The sequence below is a fragment of the Lithobates pipiens genome, unplaced genomic scaffold (assembly GCF_037356315.1).
Source record: "Lithobates pipiens isolate NorthernLeopardFrog02 unplaced genomic scaffold, aLitPip1_a1.2 Scaffold_16, whole genome shotgun sequence".
In the NCBI taxonomy this organism is placed as follows: Eukaryota; Metazoa; Chordata; class Amphibia; order Anura; family Ranidae; genus Lithobates; species Lithobates pipiens.
In genome coordinates this window covers 82,031,761-82,046,506 of record NW_027507748.1, presented here as the reverse complement: position 1 = coordinate 82,046,506, position 14,746 = coordinate 82,031,761, and the positions used below count along the sequence as shown (strand labels likewise).

At 41.2% G+C, this 14,746-nt stretch overlaps 1 long non-coding RNA gene across 1 annotated transcript in view; it reads left to right on the top strand.

Moving 5' to 3' along the window:
• LOC143981884 (uncharacterized) overlaps window positions 1-14,746 on the top strand; it is a 505,337-nt gene that overhangs the window by 163,472 nt on the left and 327,119 nt on the right. Inside the window, exon 3 of the long non-coding RNA XR_013274374.1 lies at window positions 9,594-9,811. This is a non-coding gene — a long non-coding RNA (uncharacterized LOC143981884). The remainder of the gene's footprint in view (window positions 1-9,593; window positions 9,812-14,746) is intronic.

Here is a 14,746-nt window from a genome sequence, read left to right as displayed (position 1 = left end):
AGACCACAACACGGAGTGATCTCTAGATGCACTATAGGACCTACAGTATATTGTGGGTGACTGAGCACAGGACTGTTGTGGCTACCCCTAAAGTGTCCCCTCATGCACATGGGGGACTAAACAGTTTGAGACTGGGCCTCAGGACCTGCCAGCTCTAGTTCTGCTAATGGTCCAGAGAGGGTCTGTTTGGTCTCTTTTAGGAATCTTGACATTTTCATCCTGGGCAGAATTGTTATCCTCATATTTATCCAGGAAGGAATTTGTATTTGAGTTCAGGAAAATTGTCTGACCTTTTAGAGACCTCAGGCCACAGGGGTCCTAGGTGATCCCCCTCATCCTCACCTCTAGAGTCTCCCTCTGCTCTTCATCTGCCTGCCCTTAAGCTCCTTGACAAGGAAAAGGAGAATGGTGCCACATCCAGAACTGAGAATTTGGCACAAGTAGAGGGGATGGGCATTACCTTAAAGCTGAAGGACATCATTTCTATAATTATGGGCTCACTACCCACATACTGTATTTAAAACGAAAACTGGCACTGTTGATCTTGCCAAAGGTCACTAGTGTAGGTTCCCTAAAGGATCCCCATTTTGCAAAATCTTTCCGTATACATTGTCTGCTTTAGCTTGGGTTGTATGGTGACTGACGACTGACTGGCCTCACCCTGATAAAGTTTTCATACGTTCCTTCCTAAGTCTCTTGCTCAGCAATAGCCTGCTAAGGAGGGGTTCCTAAAGAAGTGGGCTGTTCCCGCTGTAGACTCAACATTTCCTGTCTTAACAAAACCATGAAAAGACTGTGACCTCTAACAGGTGGATATTGGGAATATTAATTGCTGCCATTGGTTATATGCATTCTGATGAAGGCTTTCATATGGACAAGTTATCTCTGTGTAAATAGAAGTGATGATCTGAAGAAGTCTCCTGTTTTTAAGGATATCTGTCCTTAATCCCCTTACAGTAGAGCTTAAAAAGGAGCTTCGCCCCCATTGTGTTTGTTTCAGTCTCTGTGATGGACTCTATACTCAAGAGGAATACATCCATCATATAAGCTTCTCTTGCTCGATAACACAGCAATACCAGATCCTGCAGCCCACCCAGTCACGTATCAAGACTCAGAGTAGGGTTGTGGAAGACATAACACTGTTTATTGAAACACAGGCAAAAAGAGATATACACTCTGGGACAATCCCCCCTTCTTTGCATAATGACACAGGGTGGTGTAAACTTTACATCTAGTAACATGAGACACAGGAATATTCAAACTTCTCAACAAATAATATAATCAGTAACTGGGCAGGTAGACCGTCATATAATTAGCAATTAACAATGGGAGAGACATGCTAAGAAGAAAAACACATAACAAACCCCACCTCACCTCAAACTATATGCAACAGTCTATGAGACACACTCCTACAATATTCCAGCAGTCTGAACAGATGCAATTTATTTATCTTTATATATTTCTTGAGAGATAGTTTTTTTTAAATATTGCTGTCCCAAGTGAAGGATCCTCTCCAACTTTCAACACAAAGCACACGTTTAAGACCCAGGATAACAGGGGAAAAAAGAAATGCTGAGTCTGGTGTGGTTGTACTGGAAGTCTGGTTAGGGCAGACCAGACTGGACTTCTCGGTCACACTGTGCCCCTAATAGATACAGGGTGATTTACACATAAGTTGAACAAGGAGTTTCCCAATCTTTCCAATGTAAGCTGGGTTCCACAGGCCCCCCCCCCCGCCCAAAGTGACTCCCGTCACAGTCTTTTCTTACCCTTCTTTTTTGGGTTATATTGGTTTCTTACAGTATTTCTCTGGTTTATACTCAACATACTCACACCAGCAAATCCAGCTTTGTTCTGTTGTAATCCCCTGCTCCCCTGCCACATGCCTTGCCCTGCACTACCGCCCCTTGGAGGGAGGAATACAATACGAACAGGAAGACTCAGTAATCTCTTCAACACGATGGTTGAGCTTCACCGGTAGGACATCCCTAAAGGCCATAGGCTTTTCCCCACCTCTTTCTATGTCAGGGCCTTCTGACGTGTTAAAGCAGAGGAGATAAATCAGTGAATGGTGTTCATCTACAACTTAGTTAGGTGGACATTTTGGATTGTTGGTTTGTTATGTTCCAATCACAATTGGTGTTTCAGGAACAAAGCGCACAGAAAAAAAAACACATTTTGCCATGCGTTTGGGAAACACGCGTCGCTCTTGCAGTGCTATTAATTGTGAAGAGCAGGTTTGCCTTTGCCGCACATCTTGTCGGTGAAAAAGTGTGCCACACTCAGCTCTTAGAATAGGCTTTATAGCTTTTTTTGTGTGTTTGTCACACATAGGTCATCCCATTCAAGTAACGAACAGAGACGCTCCAAAATGTACACTAAAACCCCCCCGCAAACACGACACTCAGATTTTGGTGAATTCCAGTGGCAGGGCTTGGCACGACCGACAAGAAAACAGTTCTTAATTTAGAAGTGAATTTGTTTGTTTACTTTTAGTGACTCGTTCTACAGCTGTCGGGTCAGACACTTTAGCAGAGAGGGCATGCTGTATTACTGTATGTCCACACCACATTACCATCAGCCAGTACACTAACAATGGAGCTGATTGATGTCATCTAGCTGTAAATGAAAGGTCTGGGTTCCCACTAACAGCCAGTCAGGTGCTTGATTTTATCTTTAATTGACACTGTAAAAACAAGAAATAGAATCAATTTATGAGCAGCACAGCACTATATGTTGTCCTCAGCCAATCATATTCAATCTCCTTTCCCATTTTAGTTCAGGCTAGTCTTCGAGGAGAAGCTGACCAACTGTCATTGACAGCTCTCACTTTTAAAAGGCAAGCATAGGTGGATTCAATCCCCACTTGGATCAATTGCAAAAAAAAATGATATACAACTGCATTATTTTGGAGTACGCAAAACATTTCCAGAGCTTATTACTTACTAGATAAGCAATTTAATTATACATAGCATACATAGCACCGTATTTGTTGGTATGGATATTTTTTACATACATAGTAGCCAGTGATTAGACAAGCTAGAATGAGTTTTTAGCCCTGACTGTAGTAAATAAAGAATATATACACACACAGGCCACTTTATTAGGTACGCCTTGTTAGTACCGTGTTGGACCCCCTTTTGCCTTCAGAACCTTAATTCTTCATGGCATAGATTCAACAAGGTGTTGGAAACATTCCACAGAGATTTTGGTCCATATGGGCATGATAGGATCATGCACGCAGTTGCTGCAGATTTGTTGGCTGCACATTCATGATGCAAATCTCCCGTTCCACCACATCCCAAAGGTGCTCTATTGGATTGAGATCTGGTGACTGTGGAGGCCATTGGAGTACGGTGACCTCATTGTCATGTTCAAGAAACCAGTTTGAGATGATTTGAGCTTTGTGACATCATCTTGAACCAGTCTGACCATTCTCCTCTGACTTCAACAAGTTTTCGCCTTCATAACTGCCGCTCACTGGATATTTTCTCTTTTCTGACCATTCTCTGTAAACCCCAGAGATAGTTGTGTGAGCAAATTCCAGTAGATCAGCAGTTTTTGAAATACTCAGACCAGCCTGTCTGGCACCAACAACCATACCACATTCAAATTCACTTAATCCCCCTTATTTCACATTCTGATGCTTGGTTTGAACTACAGCAAGTCATCTTTACCATGTCTAGATGCCTAAATGCATTGATTTGCTGCCATGTGATTGACTGATTAGCAATTCGTGTTACCAAGCAATTGAACAGGTGTACTTAATAAAATGGCCAGCTAGTGTACAGAAACCACTATACTTCCCCTCTATCATGAAACAGCTTTTTTTGTTTTAGGTATAGTGATTTTCTTTTAACAGTAATTTAATATTACGTTTTACACAGAAGAAATGTAATTTTAAAACATTTAAATACCTTTCAAAATTACAAAATATAATTTAAGTGTTCTCAGTGACTTGTGTCATTTTACTCAGAAGTGATATTTCAGTTATAGGGGGAAGCCAGAGGGCCAAGTCTTACAGGCTTTTCTTATTTATTGAAGACATTGACAGTGAGACCCTTCTGATCTGTCTGACTTTGAAATGCTCTCCTCCTGTTTCACAGTGGGTGTTCCAGCCCAGGAAGCCCACTTCTGTTTTATTCATAAAGAAATCACATGAGGATAGTGGGACCCCTTGAAAGTGCCATTGCTCCACTGAGTTCACTTCTCACCTTCTATTTAACAATTGAAAATATTATCATATACAGCACAGCACACTTATCCTACCTGCTTCGCCCCCAACCTTAAAATCCTGCCCTATGCAATGAATCCTTATATTGTAGATGTCTTGTGGGTCATCTTCTGATTCTTCTGATCTTCTGGTACGATTATTTGATCATGGGGCTAAGCCTAAGGACTGATTTGTTAAATTTGCCAGGCAATAGGCAACTAGCTACAAGGGCTCAACTAGTGTCATGATGTCACCAGAAAGGAGTACAGCTTTAGGGCTCGTGTTGACGGGCGTTATTATGCTATTCAGATGCAAATGCTTGTGTTGAACGGCAAATGCAGCTCTTGACAAGAAAAGGCTACTTTTGTCCTGCTTTGCCTTAAGTTCAAACACACCTCAGTAGGTCATGATTAGGGATGAGCTCGGTGTTCGAGTCGAACGGATGTTCGACTCGAACATCGGCCGCTCGTCTGTTTGGCGAATTCAGAACTTTGTGGACCGTTTGCACCAAATTCGTGTGGCACGAACGGTCCACAATGCACTACGCCATCGCAGTGCATTGCTGGCTCATGATTGGCCAAGCATGCACTGTGACCCCACATGCTTGGCCAATCACAGCGCCGGCAAGGAGGAGAGACATAATTTTAGCTCAGGGGGTTTAGTACACGCCCCACACTATATAAGGCCGACAAAGCAGCGGCCTTGTGTAGTGTGTTGGCGTGCAGGGAAAGAGCTAGATAGGCAGGGATAGTGTGTTCTTTTCTCAGCCCTCTGCAGGAGTTAGTGGGTGTTGTGTGCCTCCAGCGCAGTATACACCTGTATCTACCAGCGCAGTATACACCTGTATCTACCAGCGCAGTATACACCTGTATCTATCCTGTTCTCTAATACAGCCATCTGCAGGAGTTAGTGGGTGTTGTGTGCCTCCAGCACAGCACAGTATACACCTATATCTACCCTTTATTGCTGGTGTTCTCTAATACAGGCATCTGCAGGAGTTAAAGTGGGTGTTGTGTGCCTCCAGCACAGTATACACCTGAAGATACCCCTTAGTGCTGGTGTTGTCTTTTGCATATCTTGCATATTAGCCTTTAAAATTAGCACTTTTGATTTTGAACGTTCGAGTCCCATAGACTTTAATAGGGTTCTAAAGTTCGTACGAATTTTAGGTCCGTTCGAAGGTTCTGGTACGAACCGAACCGGGGGATGTGTGGCTCATCCCTAGTTATGATGTGTCCAAAAGGAACAACAAATTTTGTGCTAGCAGCATTTCACTAATTCGCATGGTTACCTAAGTGCAGGGATTTTTTGGGGGGTTTTGAGTTCAAAGGAAAGCCGTGCAACACAAAGCAGGTGAAATAAAATTTCTCAACTGTTCCGTGTACTGCTCGTTTAGAGTTACTTGTACTTTGCCAACCTGCATTTGACATGTGTTCCATACACATACAGTATTGAATGTAGCAAAACAAGGCCTGCCAACATAAGCCCTTATTTGATTGGTTACAAACAGCACAGATAGCTTGAATGGTCAACATAGAGTTGTGTATTATGGAGATCAAATCGGTTGAGGCAAACCTACATAACATTTAACGTGGAACTCAAGCCTAAAGGAGGACTGCTACTCTATGACACACTTTTTGTCCTGGTCACCAACCTCACAAGTAAACAAAGTAAAATTAATTCTTCCCACCCATAGAATCTTTCTTTTACTTTGCTCACTCTTGAGACATTCCCCAAAGAAATATATCCAAGTTTTAAACAACAGGTGGAAATCTCAGACAAGCCTCTACCCCTTCACGCCAAAGGAAAAGTTCTATTCCTTCCTCACAATATTCAAAAAAGTTTTTTCTGGAAATCAATGTATGGTTTAGTCATTGATTCCATCGCCATCTTGTGGCCAGATGATATAAATGCAGCTCTCTCCCCTCACTTCAGGCCAAATCCGCTATTTTCCTTTTTTATTATTTGTGACGATTATATACATGTTCTAGTCTATTTCACCACTAATGATGTAGGGGAGATTCCATCAAAGTATACATCTAGCAGAGGACTAATTTTTCAATACTGCAAATAGAAATGCTGGGGTATTTTCCTGACACTCATTAGATCAAAGACGCGGCTTGGATGAGCTACGAAAAGTCTTTACATTACATGTCAACATTACAGAACAAGTCTAGTTGAATGTGACTAACTACTTCTGGATATCACTGCAACAAACTTTTCTTATGCTTACCAGGTCCAAGACAGTTGGATCTTAGGTAATAGTCACAGAAATCCAATACCCTTCCAATACCTTATTAAATATCTTAAATAGATGCAAATTTGTTGCAAGGCCTTAAATTCCCCAGCTGTCAGGGCTGCTCTCCCAGCCTTACCTTGTCCATACTTAAGTAACTTACCATAACGTAACCAGTGGTATTTAAAGCAAATCTGTCAGGAAAACCTAGAGATGAAGATTTAAACAGAAGTCTTTTTTCAATAATACAATTGTAAACTGTGGACCTTTAGGGAAGTCAAGGGCTAAAATTCAGCTCCCCACATCACTGGTCTCTCTTTGGATGGCGGTATTAGTTAAATTATTTAAAAAAAAAACTATAATGATTTTGGCTTAATTAAATGTAATTCTGTAAAGTGAACCTATAGCCAGGCTATGGGTAATGAAATATTTTATTATATTCTAACAAGGATTACATGGGATAAAAAAGCTACCACTGACCTTTGTAGCTACAATCACTGTTTAGCAATGAATCCTCAAATTTCATTACAGTGGCACTGAAATGGCAGTTCATCTTCCCTTGCTTCCTGCAGCCCACCGGTATTTGAATGTAAACAAACAGCAGGTGGTCTAAGATATGTTAAAACTAATTAAAACCTGACTTTAAAAGAGTCTCTGTTGCGAAAATGTATTGCAGTGAGGTTTTGGTAATTTACTGGCTGCCTTTATCAAGGTTACAAAGGTAGGGTGTGACATTTGTGTATATTGTTTAACTTTGTACATAAAAATCTTTATTTTATACAATAATTTAAAAATATGTATGTACAGCATGCACCCATGACAAAAATGTATGAGCTTTCATAAAAGAGAGCACAGCAGAAGCTGTTTTCTTTCAGACCCTCTAATGTAAACGTCATAAGTGCATGGAAAGAGCAGGCAGGGGAGGGCCAGAAGGAGGATAAGCCATGTCTCTACTTATTTGGTTTTGTTTCTAAATTTGAACTTCAGCTTTTGACCTCTGCAAACAGCAGGCAACATAATAAATGAGGAATATACATATGCAAGAAAAATTTGCATTTTCTTTAACAATAAATTCTACAGTGTCTGACTCCCACTATCAGGTTGACATGTGCCTTTTCACTTTGACACTAGAAATGACATGTTAGGTCTTCCATCCACTTTTTCTATACAGCAGAAGGAGTATGTTCACCTATTTCAATCTATTTTCATGAGATACAATACTGATTTACTGACTTAATGGTAAGGTGATTTCCTGAGTGGTTGTACCTTGGTGAACCTTATAGGATCACCAAGAAACAGATTGCTTTTGGGGAATAAAAAATATCTCAGTGGTGCTTGTTACCCTTCCCACAAGTAAAGATGCATGTTCTACCAAGTGGTGCTTTAAGTAAACCTATTAGGATCCTAAATGTTTATCAGACTGTTATGCAAAAGTTTTCTGACTAAATGGCTTTCCGATTTGGAACTTCTCTGCCCCTTGCTGCCCACAAAAAATTGATTGTGCCTTAACAATCAGTAACTGTGGATGGCAGGAAAGAAAAGAAATTAAAGTAGACCTGAACTCAAAAAGTAAAGCTTTTCTATGTGCTTTTCTACGTGCTACGGAACGTCTAAACAGAATGAGACGTCTCCCTAGTGCCGGTGGCTGCTGTTTTGGTTGAAATCTTCATTCTTCCCCCATATATCCCTCCAGCAGTAATCTGCAGTATTCTCCTACTTTTAAGGGTAGTGTAAAGGTCTTGGATGCATCACAGAACTTTGGTGGTTCAGGAAAGAAGCACAGATATTGCTGTCTTCTGAGGGTTGGGGAAGAGACCCAATGGAAACACTGTAAAACAAAGAAAAGAGGACACACCAACCTTGCGCATTACCCAGGTGATATCTTTAATAATGTATAAAAGGAAGTATACTCACAAGCACATATATGATAAAAACATATCAAGGTCCATAGTAGACACAAAGTGACCAAGTCACCAAAACAGTTCCCAGCAAGTCGTAGGACTTTTGAGATGGCTGACACATTTCGAAGTAAATTCCCCTATTCCTCAGAGCTACCTCTCTTGGGTAATGTGCAAGATTGGTGTGCCCTCTTTTCTTTGTTTTACAGTAATCTTCTGGTGCCAAGGGGGTTAATGCACCTGCTGGACCTGTCATGGCCTTGCCTGATCTTTACACCCCCTCTTCCATTCATAGAAGCTGTACATCAGTGACAAGTGTTTTATGAATGGAATTTGGACAGATGAATGAAAAGTCGCACTCCTCCTTTTTTAGAGTGATAGTACAGCTTTTATGAATGGAGGAGGAGGCAGAAAGGGTAGGCATAGTTGGCACTTTTGACAATTGCCTATGACAAGTCCATCGCTTACTATAACCTCTGCATCTCTTGAAGGTTACCAGTGCTGGGCTATGGGGGGAGGTGTAAGAGGACTAAAGATTTTACCTAAGACAGCAGCACAAGAGACTCTTCTCATAGAATGTAAGTACTACCCCTTGTATGTGATTTACAAAAATGAACTAAACTTAGGCTTTAATCATTCTCTGAAGCGACACAAAATTAATTGCTTTTCTGAAGAGGGTTGCATTGTGTGGAGAAAGTTTTCTCATATCCAGGAGTAGGCTTGAACCTTCAAAGAAATAACTCTCCTCTGCCAGCCATTACTACCTCCTTGAAAGGGGTTTACAGCTAAAAGTGGAACACCCCTTTAAGGAAACTAAAGCTGCAGCTTTCAGCTTCTTCATATGAAAATGTTTTTTTTGAGGATTAGTTCCACTTTAAAAACTTGTCCACATCCAGCAGCCTGTCCTGTGCTTGTAACAGCTCTGATGGAATTATCTAGGGGAGGAAGAACATCTGGGTATCGGCTAGTGATCTGTAATGCAAAGGCCATGTGTAATTAAAGGTTCTGAGAAGTCTCCCAAAGGGGCCACACTGTGAACTGAAACATAAGTAATGTACACTTGTCAAAATTCCCCATTTCAGCATTCTACTGGAGTGTTGCTAATAATCATCAGTTATAAATAACCAGGCAGGTACAACCGCTCATTATCATTGTGCCGCGGGCGTTTCTAGGTATTTAAAGGGTTAAAGAGCTGGTATGTACATCTGTTCCACTGTCAAACACAGCCATTTTCTTTACTTTTCAGAATAAAGAAGACCATTGTTCTCCTGAGTTCCTGAACTTGTAGATGTACTTAGTGCCATCTGGTGGGGGAATTAATAAGCAACCTTTGAAGAAGGAATGTGCTGAGAAGGACATTTTTTCAGGAACGCATCTGGAACCCCCACTGCTAATAATTCATGTATTCACTATCATGCTTTCATCATTCGCCGGGGATAAAGAAACCGCAGTGCCGCCGTGAACGTAAGTGACTCGTAGTTTATATTTTCTATCCGCTGTGATATATTGCAAATAAATGAGATTATGGCTGCTTATGAAATTGATAATAATCCTTAAACAGCCAACTATCTCAATTACAAACCCAGCTTATAACATACATTGCAAAGTAAGTTAAAGCCCCAGAGTGGCATTTGATATGGCAACAAAACGCAAGGGTACATCATGTGATCTAGCAAGATTGATTGCCCCAGGTGAAATTTGACAAAAATTGTAATTTGTATGTGCATCGTTATCAGAGGACAGCAGGTGGCAGAGCTGAGATCAGCTTCTGTTGTAGCAAAGGTTTTAATATAACCAGAGAACTTCGGACAATGCAAAAATAATTGACAGAGTGGCATAAAAAACATATTTGACTTGTAATGTGACTACTGCTTGAACCACTGAACACTCCCCCTCTTTTTCTCTGCTAAACTTCCATCAGAAAATTTGCCATTAGAAAGCTCATTCACCTGTTGGATGCACCCAACTGAGACTCCCGTGATGTCGGCACCTCAATCCGATTCATCCATCAGCTTCGGGTGCAGGCATTGGCATTGCAAATAAGGGAAACTGACAGCAAAACCTTCAGGCTTCACGGCCAGTTTCCTACTGCACATGTGCGTGTCATGCTGCACTTTCTAAATGGTCCAGCCATCTTCTGGGACACACAGGTCCCATAAGGCAGCGTGGGGAAAGAGGAGGGGCCGGTCATGACATAGATCACCAATGATGATCTTACCAGGAAGTGGAAGTGGTAACCTGTCAATACCTGGTACCCTTCTCTACCCTTTCCCAAAAAGTGTCAAACATGGCAATGGGGGGGGGGGGGGGGGGTGCGAACAAGCAGAGAAGCAGATCTTCCCCTTTTGGGTGGAGCTCCACTTTAACCTTAACATTTTGGCACATACATTTGCCAGAGACATAGGAAATTCACATCCTCTTTTTTTCCTGGTGACCTTTTTCCAGAGACAAAAAGGGAAGGAAAATCCCAAATTTTACAGCCATCTTTGGAATAGGAGATGAAGAGTTCCAGTTCCTTTATATTCCTGTTGCTTCTCTGAAATATGAAGTGAATGTAAATCTCCCCAATGGGACACATCAGAACAACAATACATGAATTGTCAGTGGTTTTAATCCTTCCCTAATTTATATAAAAAAAAGAATTGTATATACATCCAATTTAAAGATCCTTTGTCTTTGTTTTGAAGTTTAAAATGGAGCTTCACTTAAAAGGGGAAGTTCCACTTTAAGTCCTCCTTACCCCTTCTCTGCCACATTTGGGACTTTTTATTGGGGGGGTATCTAGTTTTGACAGGTGACAAGTTCTCCTCTGCCTCTCCCTCCCTGCAGTCTCCTGGGACATATCACAGGTCCCAGACGACTGCGGCCCCAATAACAAAGCGCAGCATGGCTCACGCATGTGCAGTGGGCAACCGTCTGTGAAGCCTCAAGCAGCACAGATGGCTGCCCACAGTTAAGTTGGTGGCACCAGGAACCCGAAGGCTAGTGAAGAACTAGCATGGATGAGGGCAGCGCTGGATCTCTGGTTAGATAAATGTCCTGTTATTAAAAGTCAGCAGCGACAGGATTTATAGTTGCTGACTTTTTTTATTTATCTTTTTTCCAGAGTGGAGAACTACTTTAAAGCTGAAGTTTACTTTACTTTACACAAGTAAGTTGGTACATACAGTACCTTACCTGTGATGTTGTGTATGCCATATATCCCACGTCCTGCTGATTGCGCTTTAGAGTAGAACTATTCTATCCAGTGATGACAGGTCCTCTTCACAGAACTCATGGATTAATTGTTTGGGTCTAGCATTGCAGCACTTTGACAAAGTCATGATGGCTGCATGCCCCTTTCTGCCCCCACCCCCCCCCCCCCCCCATTCATAAAAGTCCTTGCATTTTCTTTTTTTTACATAATACAATTTCTGTGAATGGATTAGGACAGATGAACAGAATCCTCTCTACCCATTCACATAATGTGTTTTATTCAGAGAAAACAAGGACTTTTATGAATGAAGGAGATGACAGGAAAGGGTGGGTGTTCATCAGGACTTCTTCAATATGCTGCAATGATAGACAAAAAGAAATTACCCATACAGTGCAACAAGTTCAGTGGTGCTAAGAGAACCTGGAGAGAAGGTTCCTACAATCAGCAGGATGCGGGGTACACTTCATTACACATATGTTATATGACTGCAGCTGTAGCCAGAACAAAAATACCTAAACTTCAATTTTAAAACTCTGGCACCTCCATTTTTAACCTGTAACTCAGATTACCATTTTTAAATCTGTACAGCTCTGTATCACTTGGCCTGAAAAGATGACATTGTTGTCATGTTGTTGGAATCTGTTAGCTGTCACTCTTACAGCTTGTCCCTGTGTGTATGCAGTTTACAGAGGATTGGTTGGTTTTATAAAGAACCTTACACATCAATATAGATAAAATGCTAACACCTTGAGGTGCCTGTATATACTTAATAACAAAAATAAAACTGTCCCAACTCTATTATGCAGTGTATTTTCAAGGAGCACTTACTTATTGTATTTTACTTATTATAGTGAATCAATTTATCACTAATTTATATGTGTGCTCTTCCATATTTTTGTTATTATGTAAAAATATATTAAAAACATAGCGATCTGTAGATTAGCCACTAGAGGGAGCAAAAACTCAGTTTGCAAGCACATTGCCTTCCTTCTACTGTATGTGATGAACAAGCTTCATAATGTAATAAAAACAACTTCCTTTACTTCCCCGGTGTGAGCCAAATCCTCCTTCATCTGACAATCATAAACATCACCTTCCCAGACACTGCATCTCACAGGAGTGAAGAAGTAAAAGCAGTTCTGCCAATTCAGAAAGCAATGGGCAGCATGAGGATTGGCCAGTTGCTGATTTGACATGCTACGGGCTTACGCATTAGCAATGACAATGATGATAGCTTATCCCCTTGCAACATTTTCGTATACCACTAATGCCAGGAGGCACAGCATACTTGGAGGTGACAACACTGTTTTAAATTCTGTTGCAGTGCTGTCACCATATCAAAGGAAGGAGGCTGCAGGAGGTTGAACCTCACTGGAAGGATCAACGGGTGTTAATGCAAAGAAAAGACAGTACGTTAGGATGCACATGCAGTTAAGCTCATAACTTAATGGGAGGCCATAGTTCCACTTTAACGTCCGGCTTTAATAACTTAAGAAGTGCATTATTTTTAGTGTGTTGGTTAACATTTAAGGAAGTGGTATAATACAACCATTGTGTGGATCTTTTTCTCTAGACCAGGGGTCTCCAAACATTCTAAGCAAAGGGCCAGTTTACGATCCTTTAGTCTTTTGGAGGGTTAGATTGTGGCCAGTGGGAGTAGAAAATGACATGGTGGTAAGCAGGGGTGAACAAAAATTGCATAATGCACGTGGGTGGTAGGAGGAGATATTGTGCCTCATCATGGGTAGTGGTGGGAAGAATAATTTCACATAATTGGTGTCAGTGGGAGGTATAGCGCCCCATCATTTATATTAGTCAGAGTATTAGTGCCCCATTGCTGGTATCAGTGGGAGGAATAGTGCTCCATCATCAGTATTAGTGGGAGGAATAGTGCTCCATCATTGGTATTAGTAGGAGGAATAGTGCTCCATCATTGGTTTTAATAGGAGGAATAGTGCTCAATCATTGCTATTAGAGGAGGAATAGTGCTAAATCATCCTTATTAGTGGGAGGAATGGTGCCCCATCATCGGTATTAGTTGGAGGAATAGTGCTCCATTATCCTTATTAGTGGGTGGAATGGTGCCCTATCATTGGTATTAGTTGGAGGAATAGTGCTCCATCATCAGTGTTAGTGGGAGGAATAGTGCCCCATCATCGGTATTAGTTGGAGGGATAGTTCTCCATCATCAGTGTTAGTTGAATGAATAGTGCCCCATCATCGGTATTAGAGGAGGAATAGTGCTCCATCATTAGTATTAGTGGGATGACCAGGGATCCATCATCGGTATTAGTGAAGGAATGGTGCCCCATCATTGGTATTAATGGAGTAATAGTGCTCCATAATCAGTATTAGTGGAGGAATTGTGATCCATCATCAGTATTAGTGGGAGGAATAGTTGTCCATCATTGGTATTAGTGGAAGAACAGTGTCCTATCATCAGTATCAGTGGGAAGAATTGTGTCCTATAATTAGTATTAGTGGTAAGAAACATGCCCATCCTTGGTGTCTGTGGGAGGAATAGTGCTCCATCTTTTGTGTCTGTGGAAGGAACAGTGCCCATTGTTGGTGTCAATGGGAGAAATAGTGAGTGCCCTAAGGGCCAGATAAAGACAGACAAAGGACCACATCTAGTCTGCGGACCACAGTTTGAAGACCACTGCTCTAGACTAAACTTCTAAAAACCTGTACATAAACAATAAGTTAGCCTAACCCCTAAACCAGCCTTTCTTAAACTTTTTAACAGGGAAGAGCCATTTAAATAACTATCTACAGCTCACGAGACATTAGTGTAAATAGTAAATTATAGATAGATAAATAAAGAATAAGGAATGTGTTGTACTTGGAATGTTTGACACCCAGTACTCTTTTATATAATATTATTTTTGCTATACATATATATATATTGAAGTAATGGGCAGAAAAGAAACATAGACAGTGAAAATTGTAGTACTTCCTAACATTGGTAGTCAGTCAAAGATGGACCCTTTGTATTGCTGGCCAGTGATAGAAAGACCTTAGTACATTGTGGGTCAAGGGATGAATTCCCCTAATGCCGCATACACACAATCGGAATTCCGGCCACAAAAAAACCTATGAGAGCTTTTCAATGGAAAATGCGACCGCGTGTATGCTCCATCGGAATTTAGCTGTCCGAATTTCCGCCAGCCAAAAATTGATAGCATGTTCTCAATTTTCCTGAC